General features: G+C 48.3%; 1 long non-coding RNA gene across 1 annotated transcript; it reads left to right on the forward strand.

Annotated features, from left to right (window-relative positions):
- Window positions 1-829: 829 nt before the first annotated feature.
- LOC140387755 (uncharacterized) lies at window positions 830-13124 on the forward strand. The gene is made up of 3 exons (XR_011934003.1): window positions 830-1064; window positions 8024-8150; window positions 12579-13124. It is a non-coding gene; the product is annotated as an uncharacterized lncRNA (long non-coding RNA).
- Window positions 13125-19494: the final 6370 nt, after the last annotated feature.

Genomic DNA, 19494 nt, shown 5'->3' on the forward strand with positions numbered 1-19494 from the left:
AAAAAGAATTGGGTAATCTAAATTAATTTTATAAAATAATTAATTCAAGGCTGAGTTAGGCTGATTCTTCATCAACAGGGAGTCATGGGTTATGGAGGGCGGGCAGGAAAGTGGCGATGAGGCCAAGACCGGACCAGCCTTGATTATATTGAATGGCGTAGCAGCTCAAGTGACTGAATGGCTGACTCCTCCTCCTATATCTCATGTTTTACGATCCTATGAATATCAGTGGGTACCAGACTGGAATGATAGAATTATTACAGGACTGAAGGTGGCCATTTGGCCCATCATGACTGTGCTAGCCCTCTGCAGGAGCAATTCTCCCAGTGCCACTTCCACATTGCAGAGAAAAATAGGAAGCCAGCTCTTGACACAGTTCTGAACATTGGCTTTTAAAAAAAAAAAAAAAATCTTTTTATTGCCATTTTCAACATTATGTACATTGACGTTCGTGTTTGTTTATTGTACAGTGTAATGCAAAAAGGCTTTTATCTTTCTTTACTTTCTTTACAGATTGCTGCCGTCTAGTTTGGCATGTCCTCACCCCCCCCCCCCCCCATCCCGCACTCTCCCCCAGCCCCCTTTCCCTAACCGCTCCCCGTCTCCCCCCTCCCTCCCCCTTGTTATCCTCCTTGGTCGATACAAGTGGGTTTCCCCTTTTCTTTTTGGTGGGTGAATGGGGGGGGAGGCAGGTTCCCCTGCCTTCCCCCCCCCCCCCCTCCCCGTGTTGTCCCTCCTTGCCCATTTCAGACTCTCTGCCCCTTTACCCCCCCTCCCCCCTGGGTTGTGCGTCCATGGCATTGCTCCTTGTCTTTTTTTTCCCCCCTCTCTATTCCTTCAATTCTCCCTCTATTGGTTGTTGCTGGCCTCAAACAGGTTTTGGAACAGGTCGACAAATTGCCGCCATGCAGTAAGGAAGCCTTCTTCCGATCCTCGGATGGCGTATTTGATCTTCTCCAGGTGGAGAAATTCCGACAGGTCTGCCAGCCAGCCTGCAGCTGTGGGTGGTGCTGCCGATCGCCAGCCGAGCAGGATTCTCCGGTGTGCGATTAGGGAAGCGAAAGGTAGGGCGCAACCCTCTTCCCCATGTGTAACTCTGGCTGCTCTGACACCCTGATGGTTGCCACTTTTGGGCATGGCTTCATCCTTACCTATACAACCTTGGACATTGCCTCGGAGAAGGCTGTGCAGAACCCAGCAAGCTTGGGGCAAGCCCAAAACATGTGGGTGTGGTTGGCCGGGCCTCTCTGGCACCGCTCACATTTATCCTCCACCTCCGGGAAGAACCTGCTCATTCGGGTTCTGGTCAGCTGGGCTCTGTGCACCACTTTGAGCTGCATTAGGCTTAGCCTTGCGCAGGAGGAGGTGGAGTTAGCCCCGCTCAGTGCTTCGCTCCCCAGTTCGTCCTTCCATTTTTGTCTGGTCTCGCCAGTGGTGTTCGAGCTCTGTCCAGTAGCTGTCCGCATATTTTCCCACAGTGTCCCCCCTCCTTACAGTCCGTGGTCATCAGGTCCTCTAATAGTGTAGTCTCCGGGGCCCCGGGAGTATCCTACTGTCTCTTTGCGGAGGAAATGTTTTATTTGTAGGTGCCTCATTTCCTGTCCTGTTGGCAATTCCCATTCCTCCCACAGTTCATTCAGTGTCACTAGTCTGTGCCCTAGGTAGAAGTCCTTAACTGTCAGCGTTGCCCCGTCGTGTCTCCATTTTCTAAACATTGTGTCCAGCATGACTGGCGGGCATCTGTGGTTACCGCAGATGGGGGCCATCTCGGTTAGCCCAAAATGTTGTCTTAGCTGCCTCCACGTTTTCAGTGTGCCCATTACCACTGGGCTCAATGTGTATTTCGCCGAGGGGGATGGGCGTGCTGCCGTGGCTCGGTCCTGGAGGGTCATTCTCTTGCAGGAGGCCTCCTCCATCTGTACCCACTCTGAGTTGGGCTCATGCACCCAACCCCTCACTCTTTCCACTGATGCTGCCCAGTGGTAATATTGCAGATTTGGCAGTGCCAGGCCTCCCTCAATTTTCCTCCTTTGCAGTGCTGATTTGGGGACTCTTGGGTTCTTGCCCTCCCCCAGACACACACACACATACACACAATTGCCATAATTAAGCTATCTAGGTTCTGGAAGAAGGCCTTGGGGATGAAGAACGGTATAACCTAAACAGGAAGAGGAACCTCGGCAGCACGTTCATCTTGATTGTCTGCACTCTCCCCTCCAGGGAGATTGGGAGTGCGTTCCACCTCTGTTGGTCCTTTTTGACTTCCTCCACCAGGCTGGTCAGGTTCCATTTGTGGATCTGTGTCCAGTCTCTGGCTATTTGGATCCCCAGGTATCAGAATCTGTTTCGGGCTATTTTGAACGGGAGCCCCTCCAGCTCTGTCCCTCCCCCGTTTGGGTTCACTGGGAATGCCTCACTTTTTGCCCAGGATGAGTTTGTAACCCGGGAAGGTACTGAACTCTTTCAGGATCTGCATGATTGCCTTCAGTCCTTCCTGTGAGACATACAGGAGCAGGTCATCCACATAGAGTGAGACTCTGTGCTCTCTGTCTCCTCTTTGGATGCCCTTCCAGTTTTTCGCACCCCGTAGGTGTGGTAAACCACTGTGTTCCTATATTAAGGATTGTACGGTAGAACCTGCACTACAGGTTCACCTGGGCCCCTGCATGCTAGCTCCGCCCAGGAACCGGGTTATAAATATGCGTGGCCTTCAGCTCGCAGCCATTTTGCCAGCTGCTGTAGGAGGCCACACTTCAGATACTAATAAAGCCTCAGTTTGAATTCAACTTCGTCTCCAGCCAAATTGATCGTGCCTCAATTTATTAGTATCTGATTCAGAAGATGGACCTCCGGATTAAACCAGATCGACTGCAGCTGGATCCACACGCAAGCGACGCCAGAAAGGACTTCCAGCACTGGCTAGCTTGTTTTGAAGCGTATATCAACGCGGCGCCGACCCCTGTTCCAGAGGCTCAGAAGATTCAAATCTTGTACTCCAGACTCAACTCTAAAATCTTCCCGCTGATCCAGGATGCGCCCAATTACGCTGTTGCTAAGACTCGACACAAAGAGTTATGAGCAGAAGACGAACATGCTCTTCGCCAGACATGCGCTCGCAACGCGTACTCAACTACCCGGTGAGTCAATCGAGGACTTCTGGAGGGCCCTGATCCCACTAGTTCGGGCCTGTGACTGCCAGAACGTTTCAGCTAAGGAGCACTCAGATCTCCTTATGCGGGGCGCTTTTGTGACTGGGATTGGTTCTGATGTTATCAGGCAGCGGCTCCTAGAAGGGGCCACGCGCGACCTCGCAGAGACTAAAACATTAGCGCTTTCCATGACGGTCGCCCTGCGCAATGTACAGTCCTACGCCCCCAACCGCGCGGCCCACTCCTCCTACGCTTCATGGGCCCCACAGGCAGCCACCCCAGCTGGGGCGCTACCCACTCAATACGCCTGTGCTACGCGCCAGCCAGTGATCTCCGGGGGGCCCCTATGTTATTTTTGCGGCCAACAAAGACACCCCCACCAATGCTGCCCGGCCCGCGCTGCCCTTTGTAAGGCCTGCGGGAAGAAGGGCCACTACGCAGCCGCGTGCCAGACCCGCTCAGTGGCAGCGGTCCCCCCCCCCGGTCACGGACAATGGGCGCCGCTATCCTCCCTTCCTCCCCAGGCCATGTGTCAGCAATGGACGCCGCCATCTTCTCCCCCGCACAACACGTGCATTTCATGGGCGCCTCCATCTTGCTCCACCCCCGCAACGGGCGTTCCATGGGCGGCGCCATTTTGTGACCCCCAGGTCCTCCGGGCGCCGCCACCCCGCAGCACATGGAGACCAACGGCGGTTTAGGACCCCGATGCTGCAGCTGCCTCACTACCCGACGATCAACCACGACTCGCATCCATGGTAATCGACCAGTCCAGACCACACGCTCTGACCAACGCATCCACCAGCGTGAAAGTCAACGGCCACGTGACCTCCTGCCTACTGAACTCCGGGAGCACCGAGAGCTTTGTACATCCAAATACGGTAAGGCGCTGCTCCCTTAAAGTACACCCTACCAATCAAAGTATCTCCCTGGCCTTCGGATCCCATTGCGTAGCGATCCGGGGGTACTGCACGGTCACGCTCACAGTCTAAGGCATAGAGTTCCACGGTTTTTGCCTCTACGTCCTCCCTAACCTCTGCACTGCACTTATCCTTGGCCTGGATTTTCAGTGCAACCTCCAGAGCCTGACCCTTAAATTCGGCGGACCCTTACCACCCCTCACTGTGTGCGGCCTCACGACCCTAAAGGTCGATCCTCCTTCCCTCTTTGCCAATCTAACTCCAGATTGCAAACCCATCGCCCCCAGGAGCAGACGGTACAGCACCCAGTATAAGGCCTTCATCAGGTCCGAGGTCCAGCGGTTGCTTCAGGAGGGAGTTATCGAGGCCAGCAACAGCCCCTGGAGAGCTCAAGTGGTAGTGGTTAAGACTGGGGAGAAAAACCGAATGGTCGTGGATTACAGCCAGACCATCAACAGGTACACGTGGCTCGATGCGTAACCCCTCCTACGCGTATCTGACATGGTTAACCAGATTGCACAGTACCGGGTCTTCTCAACAGTGGACCTGAAATCCGCCAACCACCAGCTCCCCATTCGTAAATCGAACTGGCCATACACCGCCTTTGAGGCAGACGGCCGTCTATATCACTTCCTTAGGGTCCCCTTTGGTATCACCAATGGGGTTTTGGTCTTCCAAAGGGAGATGGACCAAATGGTCGACCGGTACGGCTTGCGGGCCACGTTTCCGTACCTAGACAATGTGACCATCTGCGGCCATGATCAACAGGACCATGACGCCAACCTCGCTAAATTTCTTCGCACCGCCACTCTCCTCAACCTCACGTATAACAAGGAGAAGTGTGTGTTTCGTATAAACCGCTTAGCCATCCTCGGCTACGTGGTCCAGAACGGAGTTCTGGGCCCGATCCTGACCGCATGCGCCCCCTAATGGAGCTTCCACTGCCCCAAGGCCCTCAAACGCTGCCTGGGGTTCTTCTCGTATTATGCTCTGGGTCCCAAACTATGTGGACAAGGCCCGCCCACTCATACAGTCCACTCATTTCCGCCTGACGGCAGAGGCCCAACAGGCCGGATCAGAGCTGATATTGCCAAAGCTGGAATGCACGCTGTAGACGAAACACTTCCTTTCCAAGTAGAAAGCAACGCATCGGACGTCGCCCTTGCCGCCACCCTCAACCAGGCAGGCAGGCCAGTGGCATTCTTTTCCGCACCCTCCATGCATCTGAAATTCGGCACTCATCCGTCGAAAAGGAGGCCCAGGCTATCGTTGAGGCTGTGCGACATTGGAGGCATTACCTGGCCGGCAGGAGATTTACTCTCCTCACTGACCAACGGTCGGTAGCCTTCATGTTCAACAACACACAGCGGGGCAAGATCAAAAATGATAAATTCTTGCGGTGGAGAATCGAGCTCTCCACCTATAACTACAAGATTAAGTATCGCCCTGGCAAACTCAACGAGCCCCCAGACGCCCTATCCCGAGGTACATGTGCCAGCGCACAGGTAGACCGACTCCGTACCCTGCACTACAGCCTTTGTCACCCAGGGGTCACTCGGTTGTACCACTTCATTAAGGCACAAAATCTGCCCTACTCTGTCGAGGAAGTAAGGACGATCATCAAGGACTGCCAAGTCTGTGCGGAGTGCAAACCGCACTTCTACCGGCCGGACCTCATGCACCTGGTGAAGGCCTCCCTCCCCTTTGAACGCTTCAGCGTGGATTTCAAAGGCCCCCTCCCCTCCTCCGACCGACACACGTATTTCCTCAGTGTGATCGATGAATACTCCCGTTTTCCCTTCGCCATCCCTGTCATGATATTCAGGTAAACATCATGGTGCAAACATACACACATACTGATGGACAGATCAACGGACCAATCAACACACACACAACACCACAGCCAATCACAGGCAAGAGCATACACACTACAAAACAGGGAACATGACACTTCCCACTCATTCCAGCAGGAGACAGCTCAGGGCACAGATCTCACAGCAAGCCACTCAGACATCCACCATGTGCTGAGTGCCACTCCCAGATGGCGTTAGGAATAGGTCCACAGATTCTAGGGTTATGATTGAACCTCAGTAACCAGTTTACCACTGTAAATAAATGTTAGTAATAAAGCTGAGTTGTACCATTCGCAACCGTGTTGGTTCGTCTGTGTAGCAGAGCATCCCAACACATCAATCCCATGCCCCGACATGATGTCTGCCACCGTCATTAAAGCCCTTAATTCTATCTTCACTCTGTTCGGCTTCCCCGCCTACATCCACAGTGACAGGGGATCCTCATTCATGAGTGATGAGCTACGTCAGTTCCTGCTCAGCAGAGGTATCACCTCCAGCAGAACGACGAGCTACAACCCCCGGGGAAATGGACAGGTAGAAAGGGAGAATGGGATGGTATGGAGGGCCGTCCAGCTGGCCCTATGGTCCAGAAATCTCTCGGCCTCCCGCTGGCAAGAAGTCCTCCCTGATGCACTACATTCCATTCGCTCATTACTTTGAGCTGCTACTAACAGTACACCGCATGAACGTCTTTTTGCTTTCCCCAGGAAGTCCACATCCAAGGTATCACTCCCAACTTGGCTCACAGCTCCGGGAACCGTGCTTCTCCGTAAACATGTGCGGCTCCACAAGGCGGACCCGTTGGTGGAAAGGGTGCACCTGCTCCATGCAAACACACAGTGCGCCTACGTGGCGTTCCCCGACGGCCGCCAGGATACTATCTCCCTCCGGGACCTGGCACCAGCAGGTTCTGCCGCCACACCTCCCCTGCCGGCCCCGGCGCCACCCTCCCCTCCCCCGCCGCCCCCATCACCCCCCCCCTAGGACTATCCGTCCTCCCCCTGCCCACCCCCATTGATGAAGAGGATTTCGGCACGCTTCCGGAGTCAACTTCGACCACGACAGCACCAACATCGCCGGCTCCGTCGATACCAGAGGACAATCAAGGCGCCGGACTGGCTGAACCTCTGTAGTAAGGGCGTGGAATGCCCTGCCTGCAACAGTAGTGGGCATTCAAATGGTCATTGGATAGACATATGGATGATAAGGGAATAGTGTAGATGGGCTTTAGAATGGTTTCACAGGTCGGCGCGACATCGAGGGCCGAAGGGCCTATACTGCGCTGTAATGTTCTATGTTCTATGGTGAGGCAGCCAGTGCGCTGTGTGCTGCATGTGTGACAGCCACACTCCACCCCCACCCCCTGACTCACACTTCACATTATTTTGCGGGGCCCATGGACCTCCGTTTGAGAAACACTGACTTACACTGACATACTGCCTGATCATTTTGGAGGAGGCTGACTATTCAGAGGTATTGAGGATGAAATTTAACTTCAGTGGGGCACAGAATGAACGTTAATGGATAACCAATCATCATTCACCATGCTTGATTTTCCCTTTCGTTGACTTTAAGGAAATGCTCGATTTGTACATGGCAGCGACAGGCAACAAGTGGAGTACAGCGTGTTGTTCTTCAAAACATATTCTTACATGGGATGTAAGAACTGCTCGGTCCAAGATCGCAAGAAACTGCAGAGTGTGGTGAACGCAGCCCAACGCATCACACAAGCTTGCCACCCCCACATTGATTCTGTCTACATCTCCCGCTGCCTCAGGAAGGCAGACAGCATTATCAGAGACCCCTCGCACCCAGGCATTGCCTTCTTCCAGACCCTTCCATCAGGCAGAAGGTACAGAAGTCTGAAGACCCGTACATCCAGATATAGGAACAGCTTCTTCCCCACAGCTACAAAACTCCTCAACGACTCCCCCTCGGACTGATCTGTTGCCTGTAAGATCACAATTCACGACACCCTATGCTTCTCTTGCTCATGTATTTGCTTTGTTTGGCCCCTTGTTCCACACTGTAACCAATCACTGTTTGTCGATGTACCTTTTGTCGTGTTCTCTGTTGATTATTCTTTTTGTCTACTATGTAGGTACTGTACGTTCCCTCGGCTGCAGAAAAATACTTTTCACTGTACTCCGGTACATGTGACAATAAATCAAACCAAATCAAATGTGGGATCAGTGGCGAGGCCAGCAATTATCACCCATCCCTAATTGGTGAGTAATGTTTGGGCATTTGGCTATAGACAGTGCTGAGGAACACCACACTATCGCGACTCTGGTTCAATTCGGGGGCTCAGCAGAGAGCTCTCCGCCCGAGGCTGCACTGAGGACATCGAGATGCCATTTTAAAGTGGCATTCCAATCTCTCAACACCTCTCCCGATATGGCTCCCGTACTCCCCCAAAGCCCCAACTCGCCTATATGGGGGTCATTTTGGGGGCCCTACCCCCGCACCTTACTGCGCAGAGCTCCCCCAGGCCCGATCCAGCGCAGGAAAAATGCCAGCTTGGCACCTTAGTAGTGCCAGGATGCCATCCTGCCCAGAGGGCAAACACCTGGGAACCTCCAATTCCCTGTGAGACCCCCACAAGTGTCGTTCTGTCTGGTACCCGTTTGTGGAGACCAGCACTGAATGGCGTGAGCCCGAGGTCTCTGAGACAAAGAGGTTAGATCCCAACACCTCAGGAAGGTCAGGAGAGCGCATATTAGAGTGAGACTAGCTGTCTCACTCTAATGTGCAGAGTTGCAAAACAGTGATTCTGCCCACAACGGGCGGGATTCAGACCGTAACGTCTCGCGAGGTGTGGCGAGCTGGGTAGATCCCACAAGAGGGATCTCCCAGCATCTACTGGGCACGCCACGCCACCTTTCAGGCGCAATGCGGCCGGTAGATCGCACCATGAGTTCTGAGGAGAGGTTTCAGACTCAAAAGCAGATGGAGGTTTTAAATATTTTGAAGAGTTTTGATAGGAAAAGTCAGGAAAGACTTCTTTCTCCAGTTTTGTAGTCAGTGAGGAGGGGTCATCCATTTATAATTGTCACCGAGAGAATGAAGAGAGGTTGAAAGAGTTTTTCTTTATGTGGAGGTGTTGGAATGAGGAGTATTTAGCACAGAGCAATTGGGGCAGAGACCATTCCATCTTTAGACAACAACAATTTACATTTATATATTATCTTTAACGTCAAGAAACATTCCAAGGTGTTTCACTGGAACATTCCAAACAAAGTGGACACAGAGCCCCACAATGAGAGATTAAGTCAGATGATCAAAAGCTTGGTCAACAACCGAGTAGGTTTAGAGGAATGTCTTAAAGGAGAGGTGTAGGGAGGGAATTCCAAAGACTGAGGCCTAGATAACCAGAGGCACAGCCGCCAATGGGGCAGTAGTTAAAATTGGGGACGCAAAAGAAACCAGAATTAGAGGAGGGCTGACATCTCGGAGGGTTGTGGGGTCGGAGGAGATTGCAGAGATAGGGAGGGGCAAGCCCATCCAGGGATTTGAAAACAAGGATGAGAATTTTAAAATCGAGATATTGCTTGACTGGAAGCCAGTGTCGGTCAGTGAGCGCAGGGGTGAGACGGGAAGGGGACTTGCTGCGACTTAAGAAACGGACATCAGAACTTCAGGTGACCTCAATTGTACTGAGCCAAAAACATGGATGTCCAGGAGTCCATTAGAGTAGTTGGGTCTTGTAGCCATCTGGGATGGCCACGTCCCGATTACAGACACTTGCAAAGAATGCAGGGAAAATTGGACAATACTAAGAAACAAGCAGGTGCAAGGTCTGTCTGTTGATTAGAACCTTAAGCTCTCAGACAGGACAGAAACTGCTAAGCCATCTACATACTAATGAGCCATCTCCGGGGACAAAAGGGAAACATTTAGATACACAATGTTAAGGCAGACACCCCGGCGCCAGAAGAGACTAAAACAAAGCAAACCAACGGTCACCTAGGACACGCCCAGCAATCAGGGAACCCACCCCTCGATTGGAGGAAGATCGATACGAATGATTTGGAAAGACCTAATTAATTGAGGCCAAGTTCAAGGCGCGCCCGAAAGCACGTGAAGCCCTTTTTAGTATAAAAGGTATTCCCCAAGGGAGAAACTTTCTTCTTTGGCTTTGGCTCTCAGTGAAGAGAGAGATCAGCCTAGCAGCTACACCAGACCAAGTAAGTTCCAAGTCAACGCACACTACGATATAGACGCTCCTAGTTGCTATCCTGTAAACAGCTCAACCCAGCAGCCTCAGAACCGAGCAACAGCCATTGTTCCTCTGACTGAGTGGGCACCCGAAGCTAAGTATAGGCTTTAGTAATAGTGATAGTTTAGTTTGTAGAGTTTATGCATGAGTAGATTGTGTGTAAATAAATGAGCATTGCTTTTGAACTTACTAACTGGTGTATCGAGTCACTGATCAGTATTCGGTTCTGAACCTTGTGGCGGTGTCGAAAGATACCTGGCGACTCTTGAGCAAATGTAATTAAACAGAGCCAAATTAAGAAACACAGCAAAAGTTAGCAACAGTCTGGAGGTCACCAAGGCACGAATGAGGGCTTCAGCAGCAGATTGGCTGAGACAGGGGTGGTGAAGTCAGGTGACATTAGGAGATTGAAATAAGTCTTCGAGATGGCATGAACATGATTCAGAAACTCACCTCGGGATCAAATTTGATACCATTTGCGAAAAGACTGATTTAATTGCAGAATGTTGCTAGGGAGAGGGATGGAGTTGGTAGATAGGTAATGAAGTTTATAGTGGGACTGATGACAATAGCTTCAGTCTTCCCAATATTTAATTGGAGGAATTTTCATAGGGCAGCACGGTAGCACAGTGGTTAGCACAGTTGCTTCACAGCTCCAAGGTCCCAGGTTCGTTCCTGGCTGGGTCCCTGTCTGTGCGGAGTCTGCACGTCCTGCCCATGTCTGCGTGGGCTTCCTCTGGGTGCTCCGGTTTCCTCCCACAGACCAAAGATGTGCGGGTTAGGTGGATTGGCCATGCTAAATTGCCCTTGGTGTCCAAAAAATGTTAAGTGGGGGTTACGGGATGGGGTAGATACGTGGGCCTCAGTAGGGTGCTCTTTGTGAGGGCCGGTGCACACTCGATGGGCCGAATGGCCTCCTTCTGCACTGTAAATTCTATGATTCTATGATTTATCCAATACTGGATGTCAGATGAACAATCTGATTATTTGGCAACAGTGGAGATGTGAGGTGTGGAAACAAATGCTGTACTTTAGGATGATGTCACTGAGGGGCAGTACGTAGATGAAAAATAGGTGGAGGCCGAAGATGGATCCTTGGGGCACACCAGTAATAATAACAGAAGAGAGGGCATTGCAAGCGATTCTTTGGCTACAATTGAACAGTTGAGAATTGAACCAGTTGAGTGTGGTCCTACTCAGATGGGCAACATGGAGAGGCAGTGGAGGAAGATGGTGTGGAGGAAGGTGGTCTGGTTAACTGTGTCAAAGGCTGCAGACAGGTCGAGAAGGACGAGGAGGCAAAGTTGACCTTTTTCACAGACACACAGGATATCACAGAATCACGGAATTGCCAGAGTGCAGAAGGAAGCCATTCGGCCCATCGGTCTGCACCAGCTCTCTGAAAGAGTAGCTCACCTTGCGTAATTCCCCTGCCCTCTCCCTGTAACCCTGCACATTCTTTCTTTTCAGATGACAACCCAATTCCCTTTCAGATGTCTCAATTGAACCTGCCTCCACCAGTTGTGACTTTGATCAGAGCTGTTTCGATACTGGGGCAGAGGCGGAAATCCCGATTGTCCTGATTCAGACATGGGAGTCCCAGGAAAGGTGGACACGGAGTTGAGAGTGACAATGACAAATTCATGGAGAGGAAAGGGAGGTTGAAGATGGTTTGGCAGTTTGCAAGGAGGGTGGGTTCGAGGTTTGGTTTTTTTGAATGCCGGGGTGGCTGGGCGATGATGGCAGCCTTGAAGGAGAGAGGGACAACACCCAAAGATAGAGAACCATCAACAATATCCGCTAACATGGGAACCAGAGGGAAAGCTGGGTGGTCAGCAGTTTAGTAGGTACAGAGCCAAAGGAAGAGGAGGTGGGTCTCATGGACAAAATGAGCTTAGAGAGGGCATGAGGAGAGAAACTAGAGAAATACGTGAGATCAATGGTCACGTGGCAGAGGGTAGGTCCAGTTCGTTGACTTACAGCACTGATTGTATTCTGAGAGTATTTGCTAACTAGAATAATTGAATTGATAAGCTTTAGTAGGTAAAGCTTTGGCATAACTGATCCTGCAGTAATGAACAAGCATTCTTTTTCACCTATCTGATGCTGAACCTGTCCTGGGAATACTTGCTGCTGCCGTGTTGGCAAGAATTGGGAAAACATATATTCCCTCAGCACCGACTTGTTTTATATTGACAGGAAAATATCCCAGCTCTATGTTTACAAAATATCCATAATGATCTAAATGTTTAAACACTCAATGGCGATTGTTGGGGAAATCAGATATTACAATGATGATAAAAAGGTTTGAAGCATTGAAGGTCTTTTTTTTAACAAATATATTTAATTTATTGTTTTACCCAGAATTGTTTAGTGTCGAGCATAATATTTGATTGTCGATTTGTCTTTCTTTCTTCATTCCACATAAAATTGAAAGGCATTGACTTAACAGCACTGAAGTGATATTGGAAAAAAGACACTCATGAGCGGCGAACTCCAATCCTCTACCTTCTTGAGGAAAATGCTTTGTTACAGAAGTTATAAATTCATGTCATGGACATCATTTATGTGTTCCTTTTTATTGTTTGTGATCAATATGTTTGTTCGTAGAAGGCAGGCATCTTCGTACCCTCAAGAGTGTTTGTCTCAATTTAAATAATCTCAGCAGCAAGCTTTTTATGAGTTTAAAATAAAACTTCTTTATTATTGCACACTTGCCTCGGAATGTGACCTTTCACTCACTCGGCTCACACATAGAAAGATTAGATACAGCTGAGGGTTAAACAATACAATTGCAATGTAAAAGTATCTCGGTCTTTCTCACGGTTGGCATGTAGTTTCTTAGATGAGTTGATGCTTCAGTTGAAGTGAAGGTCTTTTATAAAAGGATTCTCAGTAAGCTGCGAGGCCTCTTGTCGTCAAATTTCCCGGCGATTGGATCTCAGGTGAACTTGAAGTTGGTGTAGACTGCAGGGGGGAGCTCTTCTGGGTGTGGTGGCGGGGGGGGGGGGGGGGGGGGGGGCACTATTTCTGTTTATTACCTTGGCTGCTCAGATGACTTGCAGCTGGTTCGATGGCTTTCAGATGAAACTCTGTCTGCAGAACAGCTTCTTGCTGTTATTTTTAAGGCAGACAACAAAATGGCTCCCTCACCATGTGACCGTTACAAGTTCACAGTCCTTTTGCAAAAACAGGGTGTTGTGTGTTGATTACACATGCTGTGATGTTGTTTGATACTTTTAAAATTCATCCCGTCTAGTTTAAATGCGGGACCATCATAATACAAAGATGAAACAGAAAGATGGAACCTCTGGAATGCTATGGTTCTTTTGTTGATGGCCAACCCTTAAACAAAGGGACGTGTGCGTTCCAAGAGGGATGTGAATGTCCATATATAATTCAGTATTTGATTGAGACTCAGGATTATCTGGAGCTTAAAATGTCAAAAGGTCACTTGATTTGCAGCAGCCATTTTAATAGTCTGTTTGTGTTCAGAATTGTTAAGTGTTGACTGAATGTATTGAATAATTTTATATATAAATATTCTGGAACTTGACGCATACCAATGCAGGGTAGGGAGACAGTATGTCCATAATTACACAACATACGGCACTCGTGATGAAACTGAAATGAAATGAAAATCGCTTATTGTCACAAGTAGGCTTCAAATGAAGTTACTGTGAAAAGCCCCTAGTCGCCACATTCCGGCGCCTGTTTGGGGAGGCTGGTACGGGAATTGAACCGTGCTGCTGGCCTGCCTTGGTCTGCTTTCAAAGCCAGCGATTTAGCCCAGTGCTAAAAAGCCCTGTGCAGTTTCCTTATAAGGGGTTGATAAATGTATTATCTGGACATTTTCACAGTTGTAGCTAGGCTAGGTGTGCACAAATGTGTACAAATATTGTCCAATGTCCAACTCTAAAATGGGATAATCCAAAAGTATAACAATAGGACCCATTTGAAAACAGAACGAGATATTTGTATCTTTTGCACATACCTACAAGTGAACTTCTCCAACCTTTTCAAAGTTGGACCAAGAAAACTTTAGATACAGGGAGGCCAGTTGTTAGGATAATAAATAATTCTGCCATTAAGTGAGCCCATGAGGGGGCGGCAGGTGGCACAGTGGTTAGCCTTGCTGCCTATGGCGCTGAGGACCCGGGTTCGATACCCGGCCCTGGGTCACTGTCCGTGTGGAGTTTGCACACTCTCCCCCGTGTCTGCGTGGGTTTCACCCCCACAACCCAAAGATGTGCAGGATAGGTGGATTGGCCACGCTAAATTGCCCCTTAATTGGAAAAAAGAGAAATAATTAAGTCCTCTAAATTTTTTTTTTAAAGTGAGCACATGATGCAACAGTTGGAGACAGATGCACATATTTCAATAAATGCAACATGTTCTTTTATAATAATTCAAAATAATGTAACACTATGCTTCCTCACATTAGTGGGATATCTTGCTTGACTTCAAAACAATGATTTCTAATTACCTCCCCACCCCCCATTCCATATTCTAAGCATGAAACAAAAAATATGATGGGATGTGGGCATCATTGCCAGGGCCGGTATTTGTTGCTCATCTATAATTGCCCTTGAACTGAGTGGCTTGCTGGACCATTTCAGAGGGCAATTACCGCCTGCTGCACCTGCATGCTTACCTTCAGTGGCTGGTGTATGAGGACACCCAGATCTCGTTGCACATTTTCCCCCCTCCTAATTTATGGCCATTCAAATAATAGTCTGCCCTCCCGTTTTTGCTACCAAAGTGGATAACCTTGCATTTATCCAAATTATACTGCATCTAGTACTCATTTGCCCACTCACTCAACTTGTCCAAATCACACTGAAGGATCTCTGCATCCTCCTCACAGCTCACCCTCACACCCAACTTGGTGTCGTCTGCAAATTTGGAGATATTACATTTTATCCTGTCATCTAAATCGTTAATATATATTGTGAATAGCTGGGGTCCCAGCACCGATCGCTGTGGCACCCCACTAGTCGCTGCCTGCCAATTTGAAAAAAGACCCGTTAATTCCTATTCTTTGTTTCCTGTCTGCCAACCATTTTTTTATCCATCTCAATACATTACCCATAATCCCATGCACTTTAAATTGACACACTAATCTCTTATATGACCAATGGGAACAAAAGCTGCTGTCAATTCCTTTCTTACAGAATGTGACTTGTTTTGAAACTGACTGGGTTACAGGTTTATTGTTATCTGCCGAATGCCTCTTTGCTCTTTTCCTTTTGCTTCACTATAATCGAAGGAAATTATTTTAAAATTCCACGACTGCTGATCAGCCTTTAATTTCTTGCTCGATCAGCCATGTACAAATGCAAGCCTCAAAAGTGAGTGTCTAGAGGTTATTTAGCACCACCACCTACATGTTCCACTCCAAGCTACACTTGGAAATGTGTCGCCGTTCCTTCAGTATCGCTGGGTCAAAATCCTGGTACCATCTCCCTAACAGCACTCAGGGTATACCTGAGATGCATGGATTGCAACAAAGGCAGCTCACCAACACTTTCTCAAGGGGAATTAAAGATGGGCAATAAATGCTGGCCCAGCCAGTAATAGCAACATCGTGTGAAATAAATAGAAAACAAATCAATCTGGGGTCATCACAATTAACCCCTCCCGATGCTCGTATAGAGTGAGGGTTGTTGAATGTTGATCAAGAGCAGGAATCTTGTCTATATGCAATGATGTGATTATTAATAGTAAGAAGTCTTACAATGCCAGGTTAAAGTCCAACAGGTTTGTTTCGAATCACTAGCTTTCAGAGCGCAGACTTGAGGAAGGAGCTACACTCCGAAAGCCAGTGATTCGAAACAAACCTGTTGAACTTTAACCTGGCGTTGTAAGACTTCTTACTGTGCCCACCTCAGTCCAACGCTAGCATCTCCACATCGGGATTATTTATCACAGACCCAACTCTTTACAGGGACTAACTGAGATTAGTGGAAGCCCTCAAACAGTGTTCCTCCAGCCCTCTCAACCATAGGTCTTATTTAAGCTGCTGGTAGTGAGGGATTGAAAGGGAAACAACATTTCCATCTCTGTCAAAAACAGTAAAATATGAAGTTCACTGATAATCATTGATATGTGGATTGACGATCAATTGCCTCATAAAACCCTTTAGTGATTAGACATTTTAAAAATGTAATGTGTAGATGATCAATGATTACAATCATAAATCAATTTAATTAAAGCAATCAATTAAAAACCATGCCAATAATTTCCATTCAATTAGCATCCGGCCCATCTCCAACCTCTTTCCTTTCCAAAATTGTTAAACATATTGTTACTTTGCTTTGTTTGGTCCCTTGTTCCGCACTGTAACCAATCACTGTTTGTCAATGTATCATTTGTCAATGTACTCTGGCGATTATTCTTTTTTTTGTCTACTATGTACGTACTGTGTACGTTCCCTTGGCCGCAGAAAAATACTTTTCACTGTACTTAGGTATATGTGACAATAAATCAAATCAAATCACTGTAGTGATATCATGGTTGTATTGTAATTCACCGACTGACCACTAGGAGTCTCATTAGTATATAAGTGAATGTTAGAGTCAGGTGACCTCAGATTGGCTAAGGAGCTAGGAGAGAGGTTGCTTGTGCATGTTCATACTGTTGTTCACTTGTTGTTTGTATATATTTGACCCACAGTTAAGGTTAATAAATCATTTATACCTTTAGCTACAAGTGTTCTTGTAATATAAATCAGGCCACCCGACAAGAACATAATAATCTTTATTAGTGTCACAAGTAGGCTTGCATTAACACTGCAATGAAGTGACTGTGAAAATCCCCTAGTCGCTATATCCCAGCTCCTTTCTGGGTACACTATGGGAGAATTCAGAATGTCCAATTCACCTAACAAGCACGTCTAAAGGGATTCGGGGATATGTTGTACGGGCCGGAGAGTGGAGCTGAGTCCACAAAGATCAGCCATGATCTCATTAAATGGCGGAGCAGGCTCGAGGGGCCAGATGGCCTACTCCTGTTCCTAGTTCTTATGTTCTTATGTCTTTCGGGTCATGTGGGAGGAAACCCATGCAGACACGGGTAGAACGTGCAGACTCTGCACAGACAGTGACCCAAGCCGGGAATTGAACCTGGGACCCTGGAGCTGTGAAGCAACAGTGCTAACCACTGTGCTACCATGCCACTCATCATTGCCGTGACATTATCGTCACTTCCCAAATATGTGCCCTTTTTTCATGGAACTCCGTGTAGAATCCCTCCCTCCAATCAAATTTCCGCCAATCCCACATTTTCAAATTGCTCTTATCCAAAACACAAATGACATTCAATATGATGTGACAAAGGTGAACTTTACCTCCTTGTTTTTCTATCTGCAACTTTAACAAGACTGATAACGCCAGCGTTCTCTAATGTCTCTCCAGCACAGCTGGGTGGGACTGCACTCACCTGGTTCCATTGCTTACAATCACTTGCAATGGTTTCTCTTCCCACACCTACACCATTATCTCTGGTATTCTCTGAGAATGTTTCCTTGGTTCCTTCTATTATCTATCGGCTGCCTCTCGGTGACATCATCAGAAAATAATTGGCAAAATTACATTTAAATTCTCTTAATGGCGGGTCAGTCATCCCGCTGGCTGGTGGCGGGAATGCAATCTGCATTCATTTGCATGTCATGAATACGTGTTAAAACAGCTACCCGCCGGCATCCGGTCAGAAGCGGAACTAGGCCGGAACCAATGGAACTGCACTGGAACATGTTGTACCTTAAATGTTGCAATGTCCACAGAAACGCACAGCCTAATGGGTTTCATAACAACCCTTTATTTTGTTTTGTCCCTCCAGGTTCTTCCTACCAAAATGAATCATTTCACATTTCTCTGCATTGAACTTCATCTGCCACCTGAACGCCCATTCCACCGACTTGCTCAAGTCCCTTTGACGCTCGACACTACCCTCCACACAGTTCTCAATGCTTTCAAGTCTTGTATCATCCGTAAACTTTGAAATTGTGCCCTGTACACCAAGGTTGAGCCCAATGTATGTCAGGAAATGCAAGGGTCCTTGGGGAACACTGCTACAAACCTTCCTCCAGCCTGCAAATCATCCACTAGCCATACTCTCTAATTCCTGTCACCTAGCCAATTTCGTACCAATGTTGCTACTGTCCCTTTAATTCCATGAGCTATAACTTTGCTCACCGGTCTGTTGTGTGGCACTGTATCGAATGCCTTTTGGAAGTCCATCAACAGCATTACCCTCAGCAACCCTCTCTGGTCCCTCTTCTAAAACAAACCCAGCAAGTGGGTTAAACATGATTTTCCCTCATGAAATCCATGTTGGTTTTCCTTAATTAGTCTGATTTGTCCATGTGAATATTAATTTTGTCCTGGGTCTTGTTTCCAGAAGCTTCTTCACCGCCTGTAGTTGCTGGGCTTATCTTTACACCTTTTTTGACCGAGAGTGTGACACTTACAATTCTCCATTCCTCTGGCAACATCCCTGAGTCTAAGGAAGACTTCTTCCTCCCCGAATAGGCGCCGGATTGTGGCGACTAGGGGCTTTTCACAGTAACTTCATTTGAAGCCTACTTGTGACAATAAGCGATTTTCATTTCAAATTACGGCCAGTGTCTGCAATTTCCACACTCACTGTCATGATATTCAAACACACACATCATGATAGACACACCAACAGACAAATCAGAACACACAACACCACAACCAATCACAGAAAGATATAAAAGCACAAACACGACACCTGGTGGTCAGTATTAGCTGGAGACGAGGACCAGGACAGACCTGCTACACGACACACTCAGGGAGACAGCACGTGCGGAGTATCCAGAACCAACTGTATATAAGAGTTAAAATAAAATAGAGTTGTACCACATACAACTGTGTTGGCTCATCTGTGCACCAGAGAACCCAACACCACATGGTACAGGAGTGGATCGATACCTGCCGGCATACCTCAGTGTACACAGACAACCAGCAGTGCCCAGGCAAAATGATAGAGCTCCCGGTTCCGCAGCCGCTCCAGTGCCACGGCGATCTCCGCGAAAACTGGCGGCGATTCCGGCAAGTGTTCGAATTGTTCCTGGTGGCAGCTGAACTCCAAGACCTGGATGATAGCGAAAAAATTGAATTTCTCACCATCGCCGGTGCAAGGGCAAGAGAAATATTCACAAGGTTCAGGTTCTTCAGGAGACAGCAAAGGTACGATTACCAGGCAGTCCTGGACAAATTCTCCAAGTACTGTGAAGAAAACGCAATCCAATCGGCAAGTAAAGGTAAGAAAAGCGGCAGTACTCACCTCGTGGTCGGGAGCCCGAATTCCCAGAGGCCGAAATCCCTGTC

Source organism: Scyliorhinus torazame, chromosome 13, assembly GCF_047496885.1.
Source record: "Scyliorhinus torazame isolate Kashiwa2021f chromosome 13, sScyTor2.1, whole genome shotgun sequence".
Lineage (NCBI taxonomy): Eukaryota > Metazoa > Chordata > Chondrichthyes > Carcharhiniformes > Scyliorhinidae > Scyliorhinus > Scyliorhinus torazame.